At 41.0% G+C, this 14,071-nt stretch overlaps 1 pseudogene; it reads left to right on the forward strand.

Annotated features, from left to right (window-relative positions):
* Positions 1-4,807, forward strand: part of LOC124019013 — a 25,113-nt pseudogene extending 20,306 nt beyond the window's left edge.
* Positions 4,808-14,071: the final 9,264 nt, after the last annotated feature.

A 14,071-nucleotide genomic window follows, 5' to 3' on the forward strand; every position in this document is an offset into this window, starting at 1 on the left:
TGAGGGATTTTGTTCCACCATTGGGGGCCAGAGCAGCGAACAGTTTGACTGGGCTGAGCGGGAGCTGTACTTCCTCAGTTGTAGGGAGGCGAGCAGGCCAGAGGTGGATGAACGCAGTGCCCTTGTTTGGGTGTAGGGCCTGAGGTGCTTCCTCCACTGTTAAAGCACCATTTCAACTTCAACATCATCTAATTTAGTTTTCTACAGTGACAACTAAAAGATACCAAAAATCAGGGTGCAACGTTCACTGGGATTGAGTGTATCTGCAGGAACAGTCACACCCATGGCCCTCACGCTAGCTCCACTTCTACCTACATAATATGTTAAGGAATCCCTAGTTATCTTTCCTTCCTTCCTAACTGTGCACTTGTTCACTTCCCTTCACTGATTTGAAAGGAAATGGCTGTTATAAAACATATGGTGGATTCTCCCACTATCACATGACTCCATCAATCCAATGATGTTTTTTTCTCTCTTTGGTACAATTGTCATAAGTATGTTGTAGATTTTCGTAACTGTAAGTACAACGATGTTCCTGTCATTTGTTAACAATACATTTAACTATCATTTAATCAAACTGCTAAAAGCGGAATTACGTAAATAAAATTATCAAGTGTCAAGTTTACATACCATATTTTTTTTTTTTTTAATGAAATTTGAAATGATGTAGTGTACAATGTACTGCTGAAATACTTGGGTGGTAAATTACAGTTTATTACACTCATTTTCTGAATGTTGACAGTTTTAAATGTGGATGCTGTTACAGTAATAAGACAAGTGGATCTTAAGCAATGTTACATGGGGCAGAAATTGCACCAGGCTACACCCATACCTTTTTACTGTAGGTTTCTACTACATGTTACAATACCCACATATCTGATGGTTTCTTCTATGTATTTACTGTATAAGGATACTGAAACTATGAGACTGACATTTTTCTCAACATTCTCCAAGTGGGATAACTAGCAGCAGTAGTTCTGGTGTTTAGGTTTTTCATCACTGGTTATTTGAACAACATGATTTAGCAGGTGTTACCATCTTTCACACGTTGGAAGGGGAGGCGACATCTACATCTTGAAAGAGGGGGTGGAGCTTTTCGTTTCTGTTCTGCTCTTTGTTCTACCATCAAGTTTTATACGTTTTTACATTTTGTAAAAAATATTCCATTTCTATTTTGAAAAATTAGCCAAAGTGAAATATACATGACATTTGTGGAAAGTAGTGAACGATGACACACTTCAGGAGAAAGGAGGTATTATAAGGATGCAGCCATCAATCAGAGATTTAGACTAAAGCAATCAAATGTTTGGTCTAATGATATTCTATGTACAATACTTCCTGTGTTCACCAGGACAGAGCTAGTCCGTCCCCCTCCACCCTGCCGGAGTCCCTGGTCACAACTCTCCTGGTAGCTCCTTACTGCTGGGTCTGAAGAGGGTGTCTGTGCTGCTGGTCGACTGCAGGAAAACACCAGGGCAGAGTGGAACTGTGAGAGAAGGACACGAGGAGGGAGATCTGATTTCATCAAGTAAGAACAATGGGGTGTGTGGATGAGAACACAATCTGCTTCTGCAACTTCTGTTAATTGATTGATAAACAGTAAACACTCAGTGGCCAGAAAATTGTCGATCCAGTTTTGTGAATGGAGGTGTTCCTAATAAACTGACCATAGTGTATTTATTGAAGAGGGATGCAGGTAGCCTAGTGGTTAAGGCCAGTAATCGCAAGGTTGCTGGTTTGAATCTTTGCGCCAACAAGGTAAAACCATCTGTCTGCTCTTGAGCAAGGTACTTAACCCTTATTGCTCCTGTAAGTCGCTCTGGATAAGAGCGTCTGCTAAATAACAAATACTTTTTACAAAAATAATACTATATATGGACCTGTATTTCCAAAACCCAGTTATTCAATGTCTTTGTTTCACAGGGGACATACACTGTTGTTCTCTCAATGGGAGGGGCTTATCATCTGGGGAGCCTCAACAACATCCTGTTGCTGACGAGACAGAGAAGAGTCTCTCCAGATCAGAGCATCTCAAGAAACACCAGCAGGGACACACGGGGAAGAAACCTCACCACTGCTGCTCTGACTGTGGGAAGAGTTTCACTAGCAGGAGTGGCTTCATTATTCATTGTGATCAGTGTGGGAAGAGTTTTGCTGCATCTAACAACTTCAAATCTAATGTAAGAATTCATACAGGAGAGAAGCTTTATAGCTGTGATCAGTGTGGGAAGAGCTTCAAACATTCAGGCAGCCTGACTACACACCTGCGTGTACACACAGGAGAGAAGCCTTATAGTTGTGATCATTCCGGGTGGGAAGAGCTTCAAACATTCAGGCAGCCTGGATACACACCTGCTAAATGGTATTACACACAGGAGAGAAACCTTATAGTTGTGATCAGTGTGGGAAGAGCTTCAATCATTCAGTCAGCCTGACTACACACCAGCGAGCACACACAGGAGAGAAACCTTATAGTTGTGATCAGTGTGGGAAGAGCTTCAATCAGTCAGGAAACCTGACTATACACCAGCGAACACACACAGGAGAGAAGCCTTATAGTTGTGATCAGTGTGGGAAGAGCTTTGCTGTATCAGATAGACTAACTAGACACCAGCGAATACACACTGGAGAGAAGCCTTATAACTGTGGTCAGTGTGGAAAGAGCTTTACTGGAGTTTCCTCCCTGACTGCACACCAGCAAACTCACACTGGAGAAAAGCCTTACAGCTGTGGTCAGTGTGGGAAGAGCTTTCTTATACTTTCCTCCCTGACTACACACCAGCGAACTCACACTGGAGAAAAGCCTTACAGCTGTGGTCAGTGTGGGAAGAGCTTTGCTGTAGCTTCCTCCCTGTCTACACACCAGCAAATTCACACTGGAGAAAAGCCTTATAGTTGTGTTCAGTGTGGGAAGAGCTTTGCTCGATCAGAAAAACTAACTACACACCAGCGGATACACACAGGAGTGAAGCCTTATAGCTGTGAACATTGTGGAAAGAGCTTTGCTCAATCAGACAAACTAACTAGACACCAGCGGATACACACAGGAGAGAAGCCTTATAGCTGTGAACATTGTGGAAAGAGCTTTGCTCAATCAGATAACCGGATGTATTCACACCAGCGAACACACACTGGAGAGAAGCCATATAGCTGTTATCAGTGTGGGAAGAGCTTTGCTCTAGCTTCCTCCCTGACTGCACACCACAGAACACACACTGGAGAGAAGCCTTATAGCTGTTATCAGTGTGGGAAGAGCTTTGCTCTAGCTTCCCACCTGACTGCACACCACAGAATACACACAGGAGAGAAACCTTATAGTTGTGATCAGTGTGGAAGGGGCTTTTCTCAATCAGTAAACCGGAATTTACACCAGCGAACACACACAGGAGAGAAGCCTTATAGCTGTGATCAGTGTGGGAAGAGCTTTGCTGCAGGTTCCTCCCTGACTACACACCAGCGAATTCACACAGGAGAGAAGCCTTATAGCTGTGATCAGTGTGGGAAGAGCTTTGCTGCAGGTTCCACCCTGACTACACACCAGCGAATTCACACAGGAGAGAAGCCTTATAAGTGTGATCATTGTGGAAAGAGCTTTGCTCAATCACAAAAACTAACTAGACACCAGCGAACACACACTGGAGAGAAACCTTATTAGCTGTGATCATTGTGGAAAGAGCTTTAATCAGTCAGGGGCCCTGAAATCACACAAGCAAACACACACTGGTGAGAAAGAAGCCTTATATCTGTGATCAGTGTGGGAAGCGTTTCAGTCAGTTATGGACCCTTTATTCACACCAGTGAAGCTCTGTTTATTTAGGGCCAATGAGAAAGAAACAGAAAGCACAAACTTGCTGTAATTAGATAACCTGAATTCACACCAGCAAATACACGCTGGAGAGAAGCCTTATAGCTGTGTTTCATCTCCCTCCCTTCTGGCACCGTTTCCAGATCCCTAAATAAAGGATAACATCAAATGTATTTCTATAGCCCTTCTTACATCAGCTGATATCTCAAAGTGCTGTACAGAAACCCAGCCTAAAACATCAAACAGCAAGCAATGCAGGATCAGTAGAAAACATCTAGTAAACAGTCATATCCATCTCCCATTATTAAACAGTTGCCTCAGTCTGATCACCATGGTAACCTCTGCAGCATAATATGCAGCTCTGATCTAGGATCAGGTCTCCCTGTGTCTTTGTAATATCACACATTGATCTAAATGGATAAATGTTATCATAGGAAATGTTATAGAGAACTTGTGTGTGTGTGTGGGGGGGGGGGGGGGTTAGTTGATAATTTTGTATCTTCTTTCATATACTCATGATACTATTATTATTAAATGTCATTATGTAGAATAATGTTTCAACAACAGGTTTATATTCATGTATTCAATTGATCAATACATTCAATCCAATTATCTTCTAAACAAGAAGTTATCACTTAAATGGTGTATTTTATAAATCTGTATTGATTAAAATGATCCTAAATCTAATCCATAATATATTGGATAATTATTTCCATGAGTTCAAGGCAAGATCTCTGCATACTGTGTCTTGTAACAACGGTTAATGTAATGACTTTTAGATTTATAATGTAATAAAACTGGTAAATGTAACATCTTGTTGGTTAATATGTTGAAATGTTGTCTAATAACCTTTTCCACTTAATGTAATAAGTTATTGGTATCAAGTAACAACTGTTTTTAATGAATAATGTAATAACTTAAACCGATCATCTAATAACACCTAAACCAATGTTTAATGTGTTACTTCACCAATGTTAATGCACATACCACCCTCCACCAATTACAAACCCACACACACAAACCTATGCCCTTGTACTCTTACACAAACAAGCACACAGTTATAGACACATTGATAAAAAAAAAAAAATGAAATAACAATTAATCGGTAGTTCTTATATTCAATGAGACAGGGGGCTCGGTCGGGCAAGAAGAAGGAGGATTGGGAAACTGCAAATAACAATAAACTGAACTCCGCCTCCGGGTTGCAAAACCAAATTAAAACTCTAAACTTCAAAGTTTCCTGTGGTCACTTGTATGAACATATACAGAAAGTGTCATGAATTTCTGCCCGGTTATTATTTATATTCATTACGGAATAGTAGGCTGATAAATAGACAAATCATTTGGAGTCCTGCATAAGTAACAATTGTTTGCAGACCGTCATAATACCAAAGAAGAAGGAGACCCCTTCCTTCACAACAGCTCTGCTCGGTGAAGCGCAGCAAGTATGAATGTCCTGACTTCTGCCAAGGTTGCATCGCCTTAAATGCTGTATGGCCACTGCAGACGTCGGATTGAACATACATCGGACTTTACTGTTTCACTTTAAGGATGGCGCAGCGCTAATCGGTGTTTTATTTACGAGGCCACTCTTACTGGGCCTCAGCCAATACAAAATATCTGGACGCTCGAAGAGAACGTTGTCACAGAAAGAGGCGAAGAGAGAGGCCCAACTCGAGGGAAAATCTGTCGCCCTCCAGTAGGTGGTGTTTTTTCGATCGACCAGGCAAGGAGTTTTGTGTGGAGGTCAATGAAAATGTGTTGAATTTGGTCAATAAAAAATGAATGGCTTATTTGTTATGTGAGGTTTATTTGATCGAATATAAGTTTCTTAGTCTGCACTCCTAAAACCGCTATAAGCCCTTGGCGGGACGCTTTTGCGTCTTCCATTCAGAGAACCGCTACACGCCCTATAAAGGCATCTTGCCATGAGCTCATTTGAAAGACAACAGCAAAGAATTTCTCTAACCAAGCTGTTTTTGTTGTTTCTATAAATACCTTAGATTTGTGATTTTAGATTTTATTCGCAAATATAAAAACAATACAACCACACGTGGACATAATGCATTTACTATCATTCAGGATGATACTTAAACAGTGAAACATGTCATGTACAGTTTAAATAGATTCATGATATAATACAAAAGTATTTTCTAGCATAATGACTCCCTAAACCGCCTCACCCACTTGAAGAGAGGTGTTGATGACTATATACAGTAGGTGGCGGCACCTTTTAAACACCACAGAAGAAGCTGAAAAGCATCAACAGGAAGTACTTTGTTACCATCCTCTAACTAGTTTTCAAACCAAATATAATTCAACCGGTTTTTGCAGGATGTTTCTAATGTAAGATTAGTCTAAATGAGACGTTCATTTGTCACAACTTAAATGGAGTTTTGATATTTATGAAGTTGTGGTCGAGCTTTTCTTTATCTGAACGCTGTGACTAAGAAAGTAACTGTAGCATTTTATTTTTTATAAAGAATACAGTAACGTCAGCTTCCACGATGGATCGGGTAAGTTTGGTTGACTTTTATTAATAGTATACCTATTGTGGTGTTTTAAATGTTTAGGTCCAGTTTTCACGTGTGATCTTCCACATATTAGTTTGATTTGAACAGCAGGAGAAAAGAAACCACGGTGGTAATTTCAGCCAAGTAGCCTACTAGCTCATCGCACACAGATTGATGAAACAAGGCAATGCGAAACAAGCAGGTCAAGTCAGAACCAGGGAGAAATAATTAGGAATCGCCTAAAATAATTATGTATATAAACCCTGGATTGTTGATGCTTTATATTGGCCATTGAGAGTATTTAAAAGTACCGGTTAACTTATTTGAACACCTCAAATTGTTTCTCCAGATGTCAGTTCGACCACCCAGCGTTTATACACTAATTTGTTGCGCCCAAATAAAGAAAACGACCATTGAAAATAGGTGATTTCTGTTGCTAGGCTACCAGTTACGGGGCTTCTGTTAGCTGGTGTGCGCGCGCGTCTTTATGCGGAAGTAATACAACAATGGTAGCTCGTGTCGAAGAATGATATGGAGTTAATATTAGTCAAAGTATTGAGCATATCCTCCGCGCAAATAAGCATCAGAAATTGTCCTTATTTAGCATATCAAGACCTCAGTCTAGAGCTTAAAATATACAATGTAGGCCTACTGTCAGTATTTGTCGTCATATTCAGAAAACAAGATGTCCACATAGGGCTATCACAGGATATTCTATGTTTCCATATCCGCCCATAGGAAATGTCCATGTGTTATATTCAGAGTAATCCCAATATCATCTGTCTAAAATAAAATAGTTTTGATATATAGTTTTTTTTACATTAGAACTTAAAAAAACACTGGAACAAAGACATCTGGATTGTTTTGAAACAGTTGAAGTCGGAAGTTTACATACACCTTATCCAAATACATTTAAACTCAGTCTTTCACAATTCCTGACATTTAATCCCAGTAAAAAGTCCCTGTTTTAGGTCAGTTGGGATCACCACTTTATTTAAGAATGTGACATTTCAGAATAAAAGTAGAGAAGGATTTATAAGCTTTTATTTCTTTCATCACATTCCCAGTGGGTTAGAAGTTTACATACACTCAATTAGTATTTGGTAGCATTGCCTTTAATTTGTTTAAGGTGGGTCAAACGTTTCGGGTAGCCTTCCACAAGCTTCCCACAATAAGTTGGGTGAATTTTGTCCCATTCCACCTGACAGAGCTGGTGTAACTGAGTCAGGTTTGTAGGCCTCCTTGCTCACACATGCTTTTTCAGTTCTGCCCACAAATGTTCTATAGGATTGAGGTCAGGGCTTTGTGATGGCCACTCCAATACCTTGACTGTGTTATCCTTAAACCATTTTGCCACTACTTTGGAAGTATGCTTGGGGTCATTGTCCATTTGGAAGACCCATTTGCGACCAAGTTTTAACTTCCTGACTGATATCTTGAGATGCCGCTTCAATATATCCACATAATTTTCTACCCTCATGATGCCATCTATTTTGTGAAGTGCACCAGTCCCTCCTGCAGCAAAGCACCCCCACAACATGATGCTGCCACCCCCAGTGCTTCACGGTTGGGATGGTGTTTTTAGGCTTGCAAGCCTCCCCCTTTTCCTCCATACATAACGATTGTCATTATGGCCAAACAGTTCTATTTCTGTTTCATCAGACCAGAGGACATTTCTCCAAAAAGTACAATCTTTGTCCTCATGTGCAGTTGCAAACCATAGTCTGGCTTTTCTTTGGCAGTTTTGGAGCAGTGGCTTCTTCCTTGCTGAGCGGCCTTTCAGGTTATGTCGATATAGGACTTTTTACTGTGGATATAGATACTCTTGTACCCGTTTCCTCCAGCATCTTCACGAGGTCCTTTGCTGTTGTTCTAGGATTCATTTGCACTTTCCGCACCAAAGTACGTTCATCTCTAGGAGACAGAACGCGTCTCCTTCCTGAGCGGTATGAAGGCTGCGTGGTCCCATGGTGTTTATACTTGTATACTATGTAAACGTCTGACCTACTAGAATTGTGATACAGTGAATTAATCGGTCTGTAAACAATTGTTGGAAAAATGACTTGTGTCATGCACAAAGTAGATGTCCTAACTGACTTGCCAAAACTATACTTTGTTAACAACAAATTTGTGGAGTGGTTGAAAAACAAGTTTTAATGACTCCAACCAAAGTGTATGTAACCTTCCGACTTCAACTGTATATATCCTAACATCACTTTACAAGGTTCTCTTCAAGAGTCCATATTTCTATTGGCTGAGGCCCAGTAAGGTTAGCCTCGTAAATACCGGACTGATTACCGCTGCGCTAGATTTGTGTTTGGTGGAGTGTGGTATGTGCATTAACATTAGTAAATTAACACATTAAAACATTGATTTCGGTGTTTTTACATGATCGGTTGAAGTCATTATGTTATTCATCACAAAAGTTGTTACTCACCTGACTGATAACGTAACTTATTACATTAAATGGAAAAAGTTATACTATAACAATTCCACATTTTATCATATTAACCAACAAGACATTACATTTACTGGTTTTATTACATTGTAAATCGAAAAGTTATTACATTAACCGTTGTTACAAGACACAGTATACATAGTTCATGCCTGGACCTCATGGATATTATTATCCAAAATAATATTGATTAGTTTTAGGAACATAAGTCAATTTAGATTTGTTTGTTATTATAATAAAAATATAACATTGAAGTGATATATTCATGTTTAGAATACAATGGATTGAATTTATTGATCAATTGAATACATTAATATATACATACCTATTGTTGAAACCTTATTCCGCGTGAGATTTAATGACAATAGTACCATGAGTATATGAAAGATTATCCCCCACACACAGGTTCACTGTGACATCTATGATAACATTTATCCACTCAAATCACAAATGTGCGATATTACATAGACACAGGGGAGACCTGATCCTAGATCAGAGCTGCATATTATGCTCCACAGAGGTTACCATGGTGATCAGACTGAGGCAACTGTTTAAGAATGGGAGATGGATATGACTGTTCACTAGATGTTTTCTATTGATCCATTATTTAGGGATCTGGAACGGTCCGGATAGGAGGGAGATGAAATATGTCATGCTTGTGTTTTCTCATTGGCCCTAAATGAACGAAGCTCTTCCCACATACAGTATCAGTCAAAAGTTTGGACACACCTACCCATTCAAGGTTGTTGTTTTAAACTATTTTCTACATTGTAGAATAATAAAGAATCAAATCAAATTTAATTTGTCACATGCGCCGAAAACAAGTGCAGACCTGGACATCAAATGCTTACTTACAAGCCCTTAACCAACAGTACAGTTCAAGAAGATGAGCTAAAGTAAAAACTTGTAAAAAAGTAACACAAAAACAATAACAGTAACGAGGCTATATAAAGGGGGTACCAGTACCGAATCAGTGTGCAGGTTAGAGGTAATTTGTACATGTAGGTCGGGGTGAAGTGACTATGCATAGATAATAAACCGCGAGTAGCAGCAGTGTACAAAACAAATGAGGGGGGGGGGGGTGTCAATGTAATAGATGGGTGGCCATTTGATTAATTGTTCAGCAGCCTTACGGCTTGGGGGTAGAAGCTGTTTTAGAAGCCTCTTGGACCTAGACTTGGCGCTCAGGTACTGCTTGCTGTGCGGTAGCAGAGAGAACAGTCTATGACTAGGGTGACTGGAGTCTGACACTTTTATGGGCTTTCCTCTGACACCAACTATTATATAGGTTCTGGATGGCAGGAAGCTTGGCCCCATTGATGTACTGGGCCGTACGCACTACCCTCTGTTGCGCCTTACGGTCAGATGCCGAGCAGTTGCCATACCAGGCGGTGATGCAACAGTTCAGGATTCTCTCGATGGTGCAGCTGTAGAACCTTTTGAGGATCTGAGGACCCATGCCAAATCTTTTCAGTCTCCTGAGGGGGAATAGGATTTGTCGTGCCCTCATCACAACTGTGTTTGGACCATGATAGATCTTTGGTGATGTGGACACCAAGGAACTTGAAACTCTTAACCCGCTCCACTACAGCCCCGTTGATGTTAATGGGGGCCTGCTCGGCCCTCCTTTTCCTGTAGTCCATGATCAGCTACTTTGTCTTGCTCACATTGTGGGAGAAGTTTCTGTCCTGGCACCACACTGCCAGTTTTTTGACCTCCTCCCTATAGGTTGTCTCCTTGTTGATCAGGACTACCACTGTTGTGTCGTCAGCAAACTTAATGATGGTGTTGGAGTCGTGTTAGGCCACGCAGTCGTGGAAGAACAGGGAGTACAGGAGGGGACTAAGTACACACCCCTGAGGGGCCCGTGTTGAGGATCAGCGTGGCGGACGTGTTGTTGCCTACCCTTACCACCTGGGGTTAGCACATCAGGAAGTCCAGGATCCAGTTGCAGAGGGAGGCGTTTAGTCCCAGGGTCCTTAGCTTAGTGATGAGCTTCATGGGCACTATGGTGTTGAACGCTGAGCTGTAGTCAATGAACAGCATTCTCACATAGGTGTTCCTTTTGTCCAGGTGGGAAAAGGCAGTGTGGAGTACGATTGAGATTGCATCATCTGTGGATCTGTTGGGACGATATACGAATTGGAGTGGATCTAGGATATCCAGGAGGATGCTGTTGATGCGAGCCATGACCAGCCTTTCAAAGCACTTCATGGCTACCGATGTGAGTGCTACGGGGTGGTAATCATTTAGGTAGGTTACCTTTGATTCCTTGGGCACAGGGACTATGGTGGTCTGCTTGAAACATGTAGGTATTACAGACTCAGTCAAGGAGTCAAGGAGGGGATGAAAATGTCAGTGAAGACACTTTCCAGTTGGTCCACGCATGCTTTGAGTACACGTCCTGGTAATTCATCTGGCCCCGCGGTTTTGTGAATGTTGACCTGTTTAAAGGTCTTGCTCACATCGTCTACCGAGAGCATTTTCACATAGTCATCCACAACAGCTGGTGCTGTCATGCATGCTTCAGTGTTACTTGCCTCGAAGCGAGCATAAAAAGCATTTAGCTCATCTGGTAGGCCCGCAGCACTGGGCAGCTCGCGTCTGTGTTTCCATTTGTAGTCCGTAAGAGTTTAAGCCCTGCCACATCCGACGAGCATCAGAGCAGGTGTGGTAGGATTCAATCTTAATCCTTTATTGACGCTTTGCTTGTTTGATGGTTCGTCTGAGGGCATCACCGGATTTCTTATAGGCGTCCGGATTAGCGTCCTGCTCCTTGAAAGCTGTAGCTCTAGCCTTTAGCTCAATTCAGATGTTGCCTGTAATCCATGGCTTCTGGTTGGGATATGTACTTACAGTCACTGCGGTGACGACGTCATCGATGCACTTATTGATGAAGCTGATGACTGAGGTGGTATACTCCTCAATGCCATTGGATGAATCCTGGAACATATTCTAGTCTGTGCTAACAAAACAGTCCTGTAAGCGTAGCATCCGCTTCACCTGACCACTTCTGTATTGATCTAGTCACTGGTACATCCTGCTTTAGTTTTTGCTTGTAAGCAGGAATCGGGAGGATATAATCAGGAGGATATAATTATGGTCGGATTTGCCAAATGGAGGTCGGGGGAGAGCTTTGTACGCACCTCTGTGTGTGAAATAAAGGTGGTCTAGAGTTTTTTTCCCTCTGGTTGCACATGTGACATGCTGGTAAAAGTTTGGCCAAACGGATTTGTTTGCCTACATTAAAGTCCCTGGCCTCTAGGAGCGTCGCTTCTGGGTGAGCATTTTCTTGTTTTCTTATGGCCTTATAGAGTGTTTTTTTGCGGTCTTAGTGCCAGCATCGGTCTGTGGTGGTAAATAGACGGCTATGAATAATATAGATGAGAAATCTCTTGGTAGATAGTGTGGTCTACAGCTTATCATAAGGTATTCTACCTCAGGCGAGCAATACCTCGAGACTTCTTTAATATTAGACATCACGCACCAGCTGTTATTGACAAAAAGACACACACCACCACCCCTAGTCTTACCAGACGTAGCTTCTCTGATCTGCCGGTGCATTGAAAATCCCTCCAGCTCTATATTATCTGTGTTGTCGTTCAGCCACGACTCGGTGAAACATAAGATATTACAGTTCTTAATGTCCTGTCGGTAGGATAATCATAGGACATCAATTTTATTTTCCAATGATTGCATGCCAGCAAATAGAATTGATCGCAGTGGAAGTTTACTCGCTTCCCTACAGATTCTTAAAAGGCACCCCGTTGTGCGTCCTCTTTTCCGTCTTTTCTTCACGCAATTGATGGGGAAATGGGCCTGTTCCCGGGAGAGCAGTATATCTTTCTTGTGTGACTTGTTAAAGGAAAAAGCTTCTTCCAGTTCGTGGTGGGTAATCCCAGTTCTGATGTCCAGAAGTTATTTTTTGGTCATAAGAGATGGTAGAAGTAACATTATGTACAAAATAAGTTAAAAAATAAGTTACAAATGCAAAAAAAAAAAAAAATGTATAATTGGTTACGGGCATGTAAAACGTCAGCCATCTTTTTCGGTGCCATCTTAACAAGAAGACCTCAAAACTATGAAATAACACATATAGAATCATGTAGTAACCAAAAAAAAGTGTTAAACAAATCAAAACATATTTGAGATTCTTCAAAGTGGCCACCCTTTGCCTTGATGAAAGCTTTGCACATTCTTGGCATTCTCTCAACTAGGTTCATGAGGTAGTCACCTGGATGCATGTGAGCCAATCAGTTGTGTTGTGACAAGGTAGGGGTGGTATTCAAAAGATAGCCCTATTTGGCAAAATACCAAGTCCATATGGTGGCAAGAACAGCTCAAATAAGAAAAGTGTATACGGTCTGTCGCAAACACCATCAAGCACTATGATGAGCTTCTCTCATGAGGACCGCCACAGGAAAGGAAGACCCAGATTCACGTCTGCTGCAGAGTAAAAGCTCATTAGAGTTACGAGGCTCAGAAATTATTGCCCAAATAAATGCTTCGCATAGTTCGAGTAACAGACACATCTCAACATCAACTGTTTTTGTATTTGTATTTTTTATTTAAAACTTTAATTTAACCTTCTCTGTTCAGAGGAGACTGCGTGAAATCAGGCCTTCATGGTCGAAATGCTGCAAAGAAACCACTAATAAAGGACACCAATAGGATGAACAGACTTGCTTGGGCCAAGAAACACGAGCAATGGACATTAGACCAGTTGAAATCAATCAGATTTAAGTGCAAGTTTTTGCGAACTTTCAAAGTTCTTGAAATATTCCATATTGACTGACCATGTCTTAAAGTAATGATGTACTGTTGTTTCTCTGTGCTTATTTGAGCTGTTCTTGCCCTAATATGGACTTGGTCTTTTACCAAATAGGGCCATCTTCTGTATACCACCCCTACCATGTCACAACAACTGATTGGCTCAAAGGCATTAAGAAGGAAAGAAATACCACAAATGAACATCTAGCAAGGCACACCTGTTAATTGAAATGCATTCCAGGTGACTAACTCATGAAGCTGGTTGAGAGAATGCCAAGAGTGTGCAAAACTGTCAAAGGCAAAGGGCGGCTACTTTGAAGAATCTTAAATATATTTTGAATTATTTAACATTTTTCTTGGTTACTACATGATTCCATATGTGTTATGTCAATAGTTTCTGTCTTCACTATTATTCACTATATGTCACTTCACTATATCTCTTCACTATTATTCTACAATGTAGAAAATACAAAAAATGAAAACCCTGGAATGTGTAGGTGTGTCCAAACTTTTTACTGGTACTGTATG

The sequence above is a fragment of the Oncorhynchus gorbuscha genome, unplaced genomic scaffold (assembly GCF_021184085.1).
Source record: "Oncorhynchus gorbuscha isolate QuinsamMale2020 ecotype Even-year unplaced genomic scaffold, OgorEven_v1.0 Un_scaffold_601, whole genome shotgun sequence".
Taxonomy (NCBI): Eukaryota; Metazoa; Chordata; class Actinopteri; order Salmoniformes; family Salmonidae; genus Oncorhynchus; species Oncorhynchus gorbuscha.